At 40.7% G+C, this 13,142-nt stretch overlaps 1 protein-coding gene across 1 annotated transcript in view; it reads left to right on the top strand.

Moving 5' to 3' along the window:
• Nucleotides 1-12,805: 12,805 nt before the first annotated feature.
• LOC150085300 (uncharacterized) overlaps nt 12,806-13,142 on the top strand; it is a 134,006-nt gene continuing 133,669 nt past the window's right edge. The window contains exon 1 of the mRNA XM_090374520.1: nt 12,806-12,947. The gene's annotated coding sequence lies outside the window, so the exon portion shown is untranslated. The remainder of the gene's footprint in view (nt 12,948-13,142) is intronic.

Below are 13,142 nucleotides of genomic sequence, written 5' to 3'. Positions count from 1 at the left end.
TTTACCGGGAACAGAAGTTCAACTAACTGGTCTGTAATTACTCGTGTCACCCTTCGATCCCATTTTGAATTAGGGATACATTTGCACATCTCCAGTCCGTGGGGACCTCCACTGAGTCCAAGGATGATCTAATAATTATGGCTAAGGGTTTGCTTAGTTGCTTTGCTGCCTCCTTTAATATAACTGGATAGATCCCATCCACCCCAGGTGCCTTTCTTATGTTTAACTTCAACAATGTCCCCTCCATTTGATACACCTCTGGCATTCCCCTCCCTGAATAACTCCTCATTTGTGAATATAGATGCAAAATATTCATTTAGTTTGTTAGGTACCTGAGCAGGATTATCAACAGTTGAACCATCGATATCAAGTGGGCCAATCTGATTCATCCCCTTCCTTCTAGAGTTTACATAAGTAAAGAACTCTTTGCTGTTTTCCTTTGAATTCTTTGCCAAAGATTTCTCGTAATCTGCCTTCGCCTACCTAACCTATACCAATGCTAGAAGTATAGTAAATAAATTTGATGAATTTGAAGTGTTGGTCAAGACATCAAAGGCGGATACTGTTGGGATAGCAGAGACGTGGCGTCACACAGATATAAGGAATGCAGAACTGGAATTTGGGGAGTACAATGTGTACAGAAAGGATAGATAGGATAGAAAGGGAGGAGATGTTGTGCTATTAATTAAGAAAAACATAAAATCAAAAGAAGTGCACCCAGTTGATATAGATGAACAGTGCACTGTTGAGTTAGTTTGGTGTGACATAAGCACTGCGAAAGCAAAAATAAGAGTAGGAGTGTGTTTTAGGCCTAATGACTCGAATGAGTACAATGAACAGTTATACAGAGAAATAGAGTGGGCCAGTAAATCAGAATGTTTTATAATGGGGATTTTAACTTACCAGATATTGACTGGAACTTGTGGGTTGGTCACTCACATACTAGTCAGACTTTTGTGGATTTATTGGATGATTGTTTTTTGCAGCAGTATGTTCGAGAGGCAACCAGAGAGAGTAATACTCTTGATCTGGTTATCAGCAGTGATCATTCGTGTATTAAGAATTTGCAGATAAAGGAACCACTAGGTGGCAGTGATCACAGTGTATGATGTGGGATTTATTTAAAGATATAATTACCATCAGGGGTAAAGGAAAGGGTTTTTGCTTCCGTAAAGGTGAGTACAGTGGTCTCAGAAAGTTTTTAAATTCTGTACAGTGGGATAAACTGATGATTTTACCAACAGTAAATTCTAAGTGGGAAGCATTCAAGGAATTAATCGTGGATGCTACTAAAAGTTTCATACCTATTAAGAAATATCGTTAAAGGGTTAGGCCTAAATGGTTACCTAATGAACTAATGAGACTCGTAACGGAAGAAAAATGCATGGGATGCATATAAATTATCAAGCGACTCAGAAGCCTATGGCAGATATGAGCTAGTCTGTAATAAGGTCACAAAGGTGGTTAGGAAGGCGAAGGCAGATTATGAGAGATCCTTTCCAAAAGATGCTAAGAAAAGCAGCAAGGATTTCTTTACTTATATAAAATCTAAAAGGAAGGGGATGTATCTGATCGGTCCACTTGACATCGATGGTTCGACTGTTGATGATCCTGCTCAGATAGCAAACAAACTGAATGAGTATTTTGCATCTACATTCACATATGAGGAATTATTAAGGTTTGAAAATGGCAGACAGTTATCAAACTGTAGCAGGATACTTAATGATTTTGTAATAACAGAGAGCAAAGTGGAGGAGAAATTGTTCAAGTTAAACATAAGAAAAGCACCTGGGGTGGATGGGATCTATCCAGTTATATTAAAGGAGGCGGCAAAGCAACTAAGCAAACCCTTAGCCATAATTATGAGAGCATCCTTGGACTCAGGGGAGGTTCCCACGGACTGGAGATGTGCAAATGTATTCCCAATTCACAAAGGGGGATCGAAGGGTGATACGAGTAATTACAGACCAGTTAGTTTAACTTCTGTTCCGGGTTAAATAATGGAGTCACTGGTTAAAGATGCATTACAGGATCATCTAGACAAGACTGCATCAATAATTCAGACACAGCATGGGTTTGTTAAGGGAAAGTCTTGTCTGACAAATTTGATAGGATATTATGATGTGGTTACAAAGGAACTGGATGCAAAAAATAATTTTGATATCATATATTTGGATATCAGGAAAGCTTTTGACACTGTTGCACATGAAAGACTATTGTACAAATCGGAGCAGAATGGTATTAAGGGTAAGTTGCTACAATGGATAAAAGGATAGTTAAGTGGGAGAAGACAGAGGGTGGTAATCAATGGGTGCAGCTCTTTGTGGACTAATGTTATTAGTGGAGTCCCACAGGGTTCGGTGTTGGGTCCACTGTTGTTTTGTATATTTATCAATGATATTGAATAAGGTATATCAGACTTAATGTCAAAGTTTGCAGATGATACAAAGGTTGGCAGGGTTGTTAATGACAGTGATGGCAGTGTGCTACTGCAGCAGGATCTAGATAATTTGGGCAGATGGGCTAAGAAGTGGCAACTGAAGTTTAACCTTGACAAATGCAAAGTACTACATATGGGTAGAAGTAACCCCAGAGAAATGTACCAACTGTGTGGTACTACACTTAAGGTGGTAGAAAATGAAAAAGACCTGGGAGTAATTGTGCAGGCAGATATGAAGTTTTCTCAGCAATGCAGACAGGCTGCCAGGGCAGGTCATGGGGTTTTGTCAATGATATATAGGAATTTTGCTAGCAGGGAAGAGGAGGTGATGATTATCCCTCTGTATAAGGCAATTGTCAGGCCACGCCTTGAGTACTGCGTACAGGTCTGGTGGCCTAATTTTAGGAAGGATGTAGATTTACTTGAGTGTGTACAGAGAAAGACAACAAGATTGGTGAGGGGAATGAAGGGATCCTCTTATGAAGAGAGGCTTAAATTCTGCAAATTGCAGCGGCTGGAGACTAGGCACCTGCGCGGTGATCCGATTGAGCTGTATAAGACCTTGAATGGGTTGAGCACGCTGAATTCTGATGGGATCCTTCCACTTGTTTAGATTACGCACCTAAGGGGGTATAAATTCAAATTAAGAAAAGACAGATGTATAATAGATGTGCGGAAATTTGCCTTTAGCCAGCGGGTGGTTAATTGCTGGAACAAACTTCCGTCTGTCGTTGCGGAAGTTGATAGGTTGAATAAATTTAAGGAGGAACTGGACAGGCATTTGAAGGGAATGGAGTGATTTTTTTTTGGCTGATGCTGCATAAGCTCATACACATGCTTTCTTGCATCACATGCTACTACTACTACTACTACTACTAACGCCTTTGTAACTCAGTTACAGACCAGTTTATATCTATCATAGGCATCTGTGTCACATGTTAATTTATATGTATCCCATGCATTTTTCTTCTCTGTCACATGTCTAATTAGTTCACCTGACATCCATTTAGGCCTAAATCTTGAACAATATTTCTTTGTTGGTATGAAAAACCTAGTAGCTTCCAAGATTAATTCTTTGAATGCTTACCATTTTTAATTTGCTGTCGGTAACATCATAATTTTGTCCCACCGTATAGAATTTAAATACTGTCTCTGGCCACCGTAGTGACCTTTATGAAAGTAAAAATGCTTTCCTTTACCCTTGATGGTAGTTACCTCTTTGAGTAAATCCCTCTTCAGCACACTGTGATCACTGCCACCTAGTGGTTCCTTTATCTGCAGATTCTTGACGCATGAAGAATCACTACCGATAATCAGATCAAGAATATTACTCCCTCTAGTTGCCTCCCGAACATGCTGCTGTAGAAAACAGTCATCCAACAAATCCACAAACGCCTTGCTAGTGTGTTTGTGTGTGTGTGTGTGTGACCAACCCACAAATTGCAGTCAATCTCTGGGAAATTAAAATCCCCCATTATAAGACACTCTGATTTACTGGCCCACTCCATTTCTCTGCACAATTGCTCATTATACTCACCAGATTCATTTGGCCTATAACAGACACCTACTCTCATTTTTCCTTTCCCAGTGCTTATGTCACACCAAACAGACTCAACATTGCATTGTCCACCAACATCAATTGGATGCACTTACCTAGATTTTATGTGTTTCTTAACTAACAGCATAACCCCTCCTATCTTTCTGACCTGTCTATCCTTTCTGTACACATTGTACTCCCCAAATTCCAGTTCTGCACTGTTTATGTCTGTGTGACACCATGTCTCTAATATCCCAACAATAACTGCCTTTGATGTCTTGACCAGCACTTCAAGCTCATCGAAATTATTAACTATATTCCTAGCATTGGTGTACATGCAAGTATACATGCACCTGTTTTTACTCTTAGTTACCCTAACACAGCCCATGTATTTATTTGTTCCACTATGACTCCCAGCAGTCCTGGAAATTCCCATTGCCTTGCTTTCCAGGCTGCTGCTCAATTATATTTCAATTGAAGTAGTGCAAGAATAACTTTTACGGCACCTCCGTAGCCAGGTGGGAAGGAGCAGCAGTGCGTATCACACGCTTCTTGATTAAACCGGGGTTCGAGACCGTGACCACCAAATACGGAGGATGCGGAAAGGTCAGGGAATGACCACCGCATATCCCGGAGCAATATGGCCTTAGTTGCTAATGCTCCTAAAAACCAAACAACAACAACAACAATAACTTTTACCTCTGACAGCAGCTACTGTTATGTTCGTTTTTTGGTTTTTAGGAGCATTAGCAGCTAAGGCCATATTGCTCCGGGGATATGCGGTGGTCATTCCTGGACCTTTCTGCATCCTCTGTATTTGGTGGTCTCGGGCTTGAACCCTGGTCTAATCAAGAAACGTGTGCTATGCACTGCTGCTCCTGCCCACCTGGCTACGGAGGCACAGCGGCTACTGTTAATGTATTAGTCTGTGTATCCCCCAAGCTAGCAGTTTTCCAACCCATCTAACTCTGCCTCGATAGCATCAACAAATATTCTTGCAACCTTTCTATTTAAGTGTATCCTATCCCTGTAGAAGCAGTGTCTCCAGTTAACAAGCAAATTTATTTACTGTGCTTTTAGCATTGATGGGCATGAAAGTATACTAGCACCTGTTCTTACTGTTAGTTACCCTAACACAGCCCATGTATTTACTTGTTCCATGATGGCCTTCAGCAGGTCTTGACATCCCTGAAATGCCTGCTGGCTGAACGTAAACTCTCGCACATCTATCCTGCAACCATCGTTTATCAATTTTAATTTACTTCTCAATATCTGTGATTAGTCTGACCAAAAGGAAGAATGCCATCAGTATTGAACTTGTCTAAAACATTCAAAGCCTTAAACATCTCAGTCAGATCACTTCATAAGTACCCAGTCCTCAGCTGCTACAATTTGCAGAAACAGTCTTTCTTGGTAAATGTAATTTTTTTTTAGCCTCATCAGTCTCGTTTCCCTTCACTGAGCCTGTTCCAACAGATCAACATCCTTAAAATGACTACTCCAGACCTGTATGCAGTACTCAAAATGCAGCCTAACCATTGCTTTCTATAAAATGGGATAATCATCTTGTTATCCGAGCTAGCAAAGTTCATGTATATATCATTGACAAAATTCCATGAGTTCTCCTGGTCAGCCTGGGCATTGCTCAGAGAACTTCATATCTGACTGCACAATTACCTCTAGGTCGTTTTTGTGTTATGGTTACAGCTGTGTGCTATTACACTTAGTGTAATAGCACACAGCTGTAACCATAACACAAAAACTGAAGAGATATTTGGACTTACTTTAACAGTCTGTTGCATAATTTTTGGAAACAGCAAAAACCAAATTATGAGATGATTGTGAGTGTGCATGCTTGAGAAAGTTTTAGGCCTAAATGGATGTCAGATGAACTGATAAGACATATGGCAGAGAAGAAAAATGCATGGGATACATATAAATTAATGGGTGACATGGAAGCCTATGATAGATATAAGCTGGCCTGTAACCAAGTCACAAAGGAGATTAGGCAGGCAGGCAAAGGCAGATTATGAGAAATCCTTGGCAAAGGATGCAAAAAAAAAAACAGAAAAGAGTTCTTTACCTATGTAAACTCTAGAAGGAAAGGGATGAATCAGATTGGTCCACTTGATATTGATGGGTCATCTGTTGATGATCCTGCTCAGGTAGCTAACAAACTAAATGAATATTTTGCATCGACATTCATACATGAGGAGTTATTCAGCGAGGGGAATGCCAGAGGTGTATTCAACTCTGGCAGTAAGCTAGATAATCTTGTAATAACTGAGAGTAAGGTGGAGGAGAAATTGTTGAAGATAAACACAAGGCACCTGGGGTGGATGGGATCTATCCAGTTATATTAAAGGAGGCAGCAAAGGAAGTAAGCAAACCCTTAGCCATAATTATGAGAGCTTCCTTGGACTCAGGGGAGGTACACACAGACTGGAGATGTGCAAATGTGACCCCAATTCAAGGAGGATCAAAGACTGACACAAGTAATTAGAGACCTGTGAGTTTAACTTCTGTTTCAGGAAAATTAATGGAGGCACTGGTTAAAGAAGCACTGCAGGATCATTAGCATTAGCATTAGTAGAGGCATTTGATGCAAGAAAGCAAGCTTATGCAGCATCAGCCAAAAAAAAAAAAAAAAAAAAAAAAAACCACTCCCACTTCACCCCTCTGTTCGTTCAAAATACCTGTCCAGCTGAGCCTTAAACTTATTTAGGCTATCAACTTCCACGACAAGGGATGGAAGTCTGTTCCACCAACCAACCACTCACTGGCTAAAGGCAAATTTCCGCACGTCTATCCTACATCTGTCTTTCCTCAATTTGAATTTATGCCCTCTCAGGTGATTATGCTGAGCGAGAGGAAGAATCCCATCAGCATTGAGCATGCTCAAACCATTCAATGCTTTATACACCTCTATCAGATCACCTCGCTGGTGCCTAGTCTCCAGACACTGTAATTTGCAAATCTTAAGCCTTTCTTCGTAAGAGCACCCCTTTGTTCCATTCACTAATCTTGTTGCCCTTCTCTGTACTCGTTCCAGCAGCTCTACATCCTTCTTGAAATGAGGCCTCCAGGCCTGTATACAGTACTCTAGGTGTGGCCTGACCCTTCCCTTATACAAGGGAATAATCACCTCCTTATCCCTGCTAGAAAAATTCCTAGCAGGGATAAGCTACTCTTGCAGCCCGTCTGCACTGCTCGGAGAACTTCATATCTGCCTGCACAACCACCCCCAGGTCCCTTTCATTCTCTACCACTGTCAGTGTAATACCACAGAGTTGATACGTTGCTCTGGGGTTGCTGTTTCCCATGTGTAGTACTTTACATTTGTCAATGTTAAACTTCATTTGCCACCTCTCAGCCCATCTGCTCAACCTTTCCAGATCCTGCGTAGCACACGCTTCTTGATTAGACCGGGGTTCGAGCCCGTCACCACCAAATATGGAGGATGCGGAAAGGTCAGGGAATGACCACCGCATATCCCGGAGCAATATGGCCTTAGTTGCTAATGCTCCTAAAAACCAAACAACAAACAAACTTTTCCAGATCCTGCTGCAGCAGCATAGTGTCAGTAGTGTCCTTGACAACCCTGCCTACCTTTGTTTCGTCTGCAAACTTCGACATTAAGCTTGATATACCATCATCAATATCATTTATGAATACAGAAAACAATAATGGACCCAACACTGAGCCCTGAGGGACTCCACTAATAACATTAGTCCACGATGAGCAGTGTCCATTGATTACCACTCTCTGTCTTCTCCCCCTCAGCCACCCCTTTACCCACAGCAGCAATTTGCCTCCAATGTTACACTGCTCCGATTTGTGCAGCAGTCTTCCATGTGCAACAGTATCAAAAGCCTTTCTAAGATCCAAGTATATAATATCAAAGTTATTCCCTGCATCCAGTTCCTTTGTGACTGCATCATAGTATCCAATCAAATTGGTCAGGCAAGACTTCCCCTTAACAAAACCATGCTGTGTCCGAGCTATAACTGAAGTCTTGTCTCAATGATCCTGCAGTGCTTCTTTAACTAGTGCCTCCATTAATTTTCCTGGAACAGAAGTTAAACTCACAGGTCTATAATTGCTTGTGTCAGCTTTTGATCCTCCTTTGTGAATTGGGGTCACATTTGCACATCTCCAGTCTATGGGTACCTCCCCTGAGTCCAAGGAAGCTCTCATAATTATGGCTAAGGGTTTCCTTACTTCCTTTGCTGCCTCCTTTAATATAACTGGATAGATCCCATCCACCCCAGGTGCCTTTCTTGTGTTTATCTTCAACAATTTCTCCTCCACTTTACTCTCAGTTATTACAAGATTCTCTAGCTTACTGCTAGAGTTGAATACACCTCTGGCATTCCCCTCGCTAAATAACTCTCATGTGTGAATGTCGATGCAAAATATTCATTTAGTTTGTTAGCTACCTGAGCAGGATCATCAACAGTTGACCCATCGATATCAAGTGGACCAATCTGATTCATCCCCTTCCTTCTAGAGTTTACATAAGTAAAGAACTCTTTGCTGTTTTTCTTTGCATCCCTTGCCAAAGATTTCTCGTAATCTGCCTTCGCCTGCCTAACCTCCTTTGTAACTTGGTTACAGATCAACTTGTATCTATCATAGGCTTCTGTGTCATGTGTTAATTTGTATGTATCCCATGCATGTTTCTTCTCTGCCATATGCCTCATCAGTTCATCTGACATCCATTTAGGCCTAAACCTTGAACAATATTTCTTAGTTGGTATGTAAAGTCTAGTAGCTTCCAAGATAAGTTCTTCGAATGCTTCCCATTTTGCATTTACTGTTGGTAACATCATCAGTTGGTCCCACTGTATAGAATTTAAATACTGTCTCAGTCCATCGTAGTCGCCTTTATGAAAGCAATAACCCTTCCCTTTACCCCTAATGGTAGTTACCTCTTTGAGTAAATCCCACTTCAGCACACTGTGATCACTGCCACCTAGTGGTTCCTTTATCTGCAGATTCTTAATGCATGAAGAATCACTGCTGATAATCAAATCAAGAGTATTCCTCCCTCTAGTTGCCTCCCAAACATGCTGATGTAGAAAACAATCATCCAATAAATCCACAAAAGCCTTGCAAGTGTGTGAGTGACCAGCCCACAAATTCCAGTCAATATCTGGGAAATTAAAATCTCCCATTATAAGACTCTCTGATTTACTGGCCCACTCTATTTCCCTGTACAGTTTCTTATTATACTCATCAGAGTCATTAGGCCTATAGCACACTCCTACTCTCAATTTTGATCTCCCAATGCTTATGTCACACCAAACTGACTCGACACTGCACTGTCCAGCGATGTCCACTGGCTTCACTTCCTTGGATTTTATGTATTTCTTAACTAATAGCATAACCCCTCCTCCCTTCCTATCCAGTCTATCTTTTCTGTAGACGTTGTACTCCCCAAATTCCAGTTCTGCATTCCTTATATCTGTGTGACACCAAGTCTCTGATATCCCAACAATATCTGCCTTTGATGTTTTGAGCTTAGATTAAATTTTTATATATTACCTGGTCTTGGCGCATTATAGCCTTAGATGCTAATGCGCCAATAAAACCAAACCAAACCAAACCAAACCAATGTTTTGAGCAATACCTCAAATTCATCAAATTTATTTACTAAACTCCTAGCATTGGTGTGCAAGCAAGTATACATTCACCTATTTCTATTCTTAGCTACCCTAACACAACCCATGTGTTTACTTGTACCGCAATGACTCCCAGCAGTCTCTGAAATATCCTGAATCTTGTTTTTCAGGCTTCTGCTCATTCCAATAGAAGCAGTGCAAGAATCTCTTTCGCCTCTGCCAGTGGCTACTGTTAATCTATTTGTCTTTGTATCCCCCCAAGCTAGCAGTTTTCCGACCCACCTAACACTGCCTCGATAGCATCAGAAATATTCTTGCACCCTTTCTATTTAAGTGTATCCCATCCCTGTAGAAGCAATCCCTCCTGTTAACAAGTACAGTCCAGGCAAAAAAATTCTACCCCTTGAGCCTTTCACAATCTTTCCAGGGCCGAATTGATCGACCAGGCTCTCATATACTCCCTCCTATCGTGTCTGGGCAGAATTGCAGACACTTTCAAATTCAACCCTATTTCACGGCTTTTTTTCAACAGTGACCTGTACTTGTCAAGCAATTCTGCCGGTCTCCTACTCTTGATATCGTTAGTGCCCACGTGTACAACTATATCACCTTTTGTGCCCTTAAAAGATGATATCTGCTCTACAACGTCATCAACCTTTGCCCCTGGCAGACATACCCTGGTCCTGTTCCACCTATCCTTTTTACAAAGCATGTTCCCCGTTTCCCTGACAATAGAGTCACCAACAACTACTAGTTCCTTTGGGACCAGCACATTCTGCCTTGGGGGTTGCCGCTGTGTTTCACGATGACCAAGTGCAAGCTCTGGCGTTGATGTGGGCAGCTGAGAGCTTGATGGGCCCCTCAATTTAGTTCCTTCGAGGGCATCCACCCTGTCCTTCAAGCTCTCATATAGGCCCATAAGAACGCTGAGTTGTTGCCTGATTTTGATACACTCCTTGCATCGTGCACACACAAAGACATCCCCCATGGCAATATCATGTCCCGTACCTGAATGTCCACAAACATCATGCAAGCTGTGCATTTTAGAAGGCTGTGACTCAGAAGGCAACTGCCCCCCTCAGTTCTCCTCTGAGCCACAGCACTTCCATTAGCTTGAGCCTTTTGTTTTGCTGCTCTGGTCTGAGTCATGATTACTTTTAATTTAAATAAAATTTCAATTTCAGTTTATAACCCTAACTTATCTCCCAACACAGCTATAACGGGATATATATTTTTAGCGTCAAGTATTAATCAACTCCTAGCATTGGTGTACAAGCAAGTATACATGCACCTATTTCTATTCTTAGCTACCCTAACACAACCCATGTGTTTACTTGTACCGCAATGACTCCCAGCAGTCTCTGAAATATCCTGAATCTTGTTTTTCAGGCTTCTGCCTGACTTCAGTTATAGCTTGGACACAGCATGGTTTTCTTAAGGGAAAGTCTTGCCTGCCCAATTTGATTGGATACTATTATGCAGTCACAAAAGAACTGGATGCAGGGAATAACTTTGATATTATATTTGGACCTTAGAAAGGCTTTTGATACTGTTGCACATGGAAGACTGCTGCATAAATTGGAGCAGTGTGGCATTGGAGGCAAATTGCTGCTATGGATAAAGGGATGGTTGATGGGTAGAAGACAGAGAGTGGTAATCAATAGACACTGCTCATCATGGACTAATGTTATTAGTGGAGTTCCTCAGGGTGCAGTGTTGGGTCCATTGTTGTTTTCTGTATTTATAAATGATATTGATGATGGTATATCAAGCTTAATGTCCAAGTTTGCAGATGATACAAAGGTTGGCAGGGTTGTTAAGGACACTACTGATGCTATGCTGCTGCAACAGGATCTGGAAAGGTTGAGCAGATGGGCTGCGAGGTGGCAAATAAAGTTTAACATTGACAAATGTAAAGTACTACATATGGGAAACAGTAACCCCAGAGCAACATATCAACTCTGTGGTACTACACTGACAGTGGTAGAGAATGAAAAGGACATGGGGGTAATTATGCAGGCAGATATGAATTTCTCTGAGCAGTACAGACGGGCTGCAAGAGTAGCTCATGGTGTCTTGTCAATGATATACAGAAATTTTTCTAGCAGGGATAAGTAGGTGATTATTCCCTTGTATAAGGCAATGGTCAGGCCACACCTTGAGTACTGTATACAGGTCTGGAGGCCTCATTTCAAGAAGGATGTACAGCTGCTGGAACGAGTACAGAGAAGGGCAACAAGATTAGTGAATGGAACAAAAGGTTGCTCTTACGAAGAAAGGCTTAAGGTTTGCAAATTACAGTGTCTGGAGACTAGGCACCGGGGAGGTGATCTGATAGAGGTGTATAAAGGCTTGAATTGTTTGAGCATGCTAAATGCCGATTGGATACTTCCTCTTGCTCAGAATAATCACCTGAGAGGGCATAAATTCAAATTGAGGAAATACAGATGTAGGATAGATGTGCGAAAATTTGCCTTTAGCCAGCAGTTGGTTGGTGGAACAGACTTCCATCCCCTGTTGTGGAAGTTGATAGCCTAAATAAATTTAAGGCTCAGCTGGACAGGTATTTCGAACGAACGGAGGGGTGAAATGGGAGTGGTTTTTTTTTTTTTTTTTTTATTTGGCTGATGCTGCATAAGCTTGCTTTCTTGCATCATATGCCTCTACTAATGCTAATGCTAAGTTCAGGAAACTAGGCTGCAATAGCAGTGTTAAGGTACACTTCTTGCACCATCATTCGAACTATTTTCTAGAAAATTTAGTAAGTTTAAACAAAGAAGGTGGGGGGGATTCCATCAGTATATAAAAGAAATAGGAAAACAGGCACCAAGGTGGATGGAATCTTGATATGATTGCCATCTACTGCTAAAAAGAGCAACAGCCACTGAATGTATATGCCTGAGGAAATCAAAAAAGGTGCATGTTTAAATCAGTCTAGTGTATATGAAAAATGTTTACAGCCATGTATGCATTAGAGGAAATCACAAGCTGTGATATTTCTGTTTTTATGTATTTTTATTGTTATTTTTATATAAAAATAACCTATTTGTAAAATCTGTAAAAATACAAAATAAATTTTGTATTTTTTCCAGAAATATTTCTGTTATTTTTTTATCTTTAAAAAATTCTGACTTGATAGAGAAAATTTCCAGTAACTTTCGATATTTTCATTAAAAATGTAGTTCATATTTCTTATCAGCAGTTTCTTAAGATGCAGACCAGTGTAATCTACAGGTCTTGGGAGCCACATTTTCAGGAACCTGCTTAAGAAATTGAGGACATTCTGTGACAGGTAGTCGATTTCAGGAACCCTTCTCTAAAACCATGGATGTCTGATAACCATATTGTGAGCATTTGATTTTATTATTACTATTATTATTATTTCTAGTAGTAGTAGTACACTATTTGACAAAATTTACAGAATAAAGTGTTTTTCACAAATATTTTATTGTGAACAGTGTCACCAAAGGCAAATATTTCATGTAATAGGCATCCTGGCATGCAAATTCTGAGTATCCAAGAGAAATTGATGTACCACTTA

The sequence above is a fragment of the Mastigoproctus giganteus genome, chromosome 5 (assembly GCF_048544385.1).
Source record: "Mastigoproctus giganteus isolate SK-2022 chromosome 5, ASM4854438v1, whole genome shotgun sequence".
NCBI lineage: Eukaryota > Metazoa > Arthropoda > Arachnida > Uropygi > Thelyphonidae > Mastigoproctus > Mastigoproctus giganteus.
The sequence above is the reverse complement of the archived record's forward strand: the minus strand, read 5'-3'. Positions and strand labels throughout refer to the sequence as shown.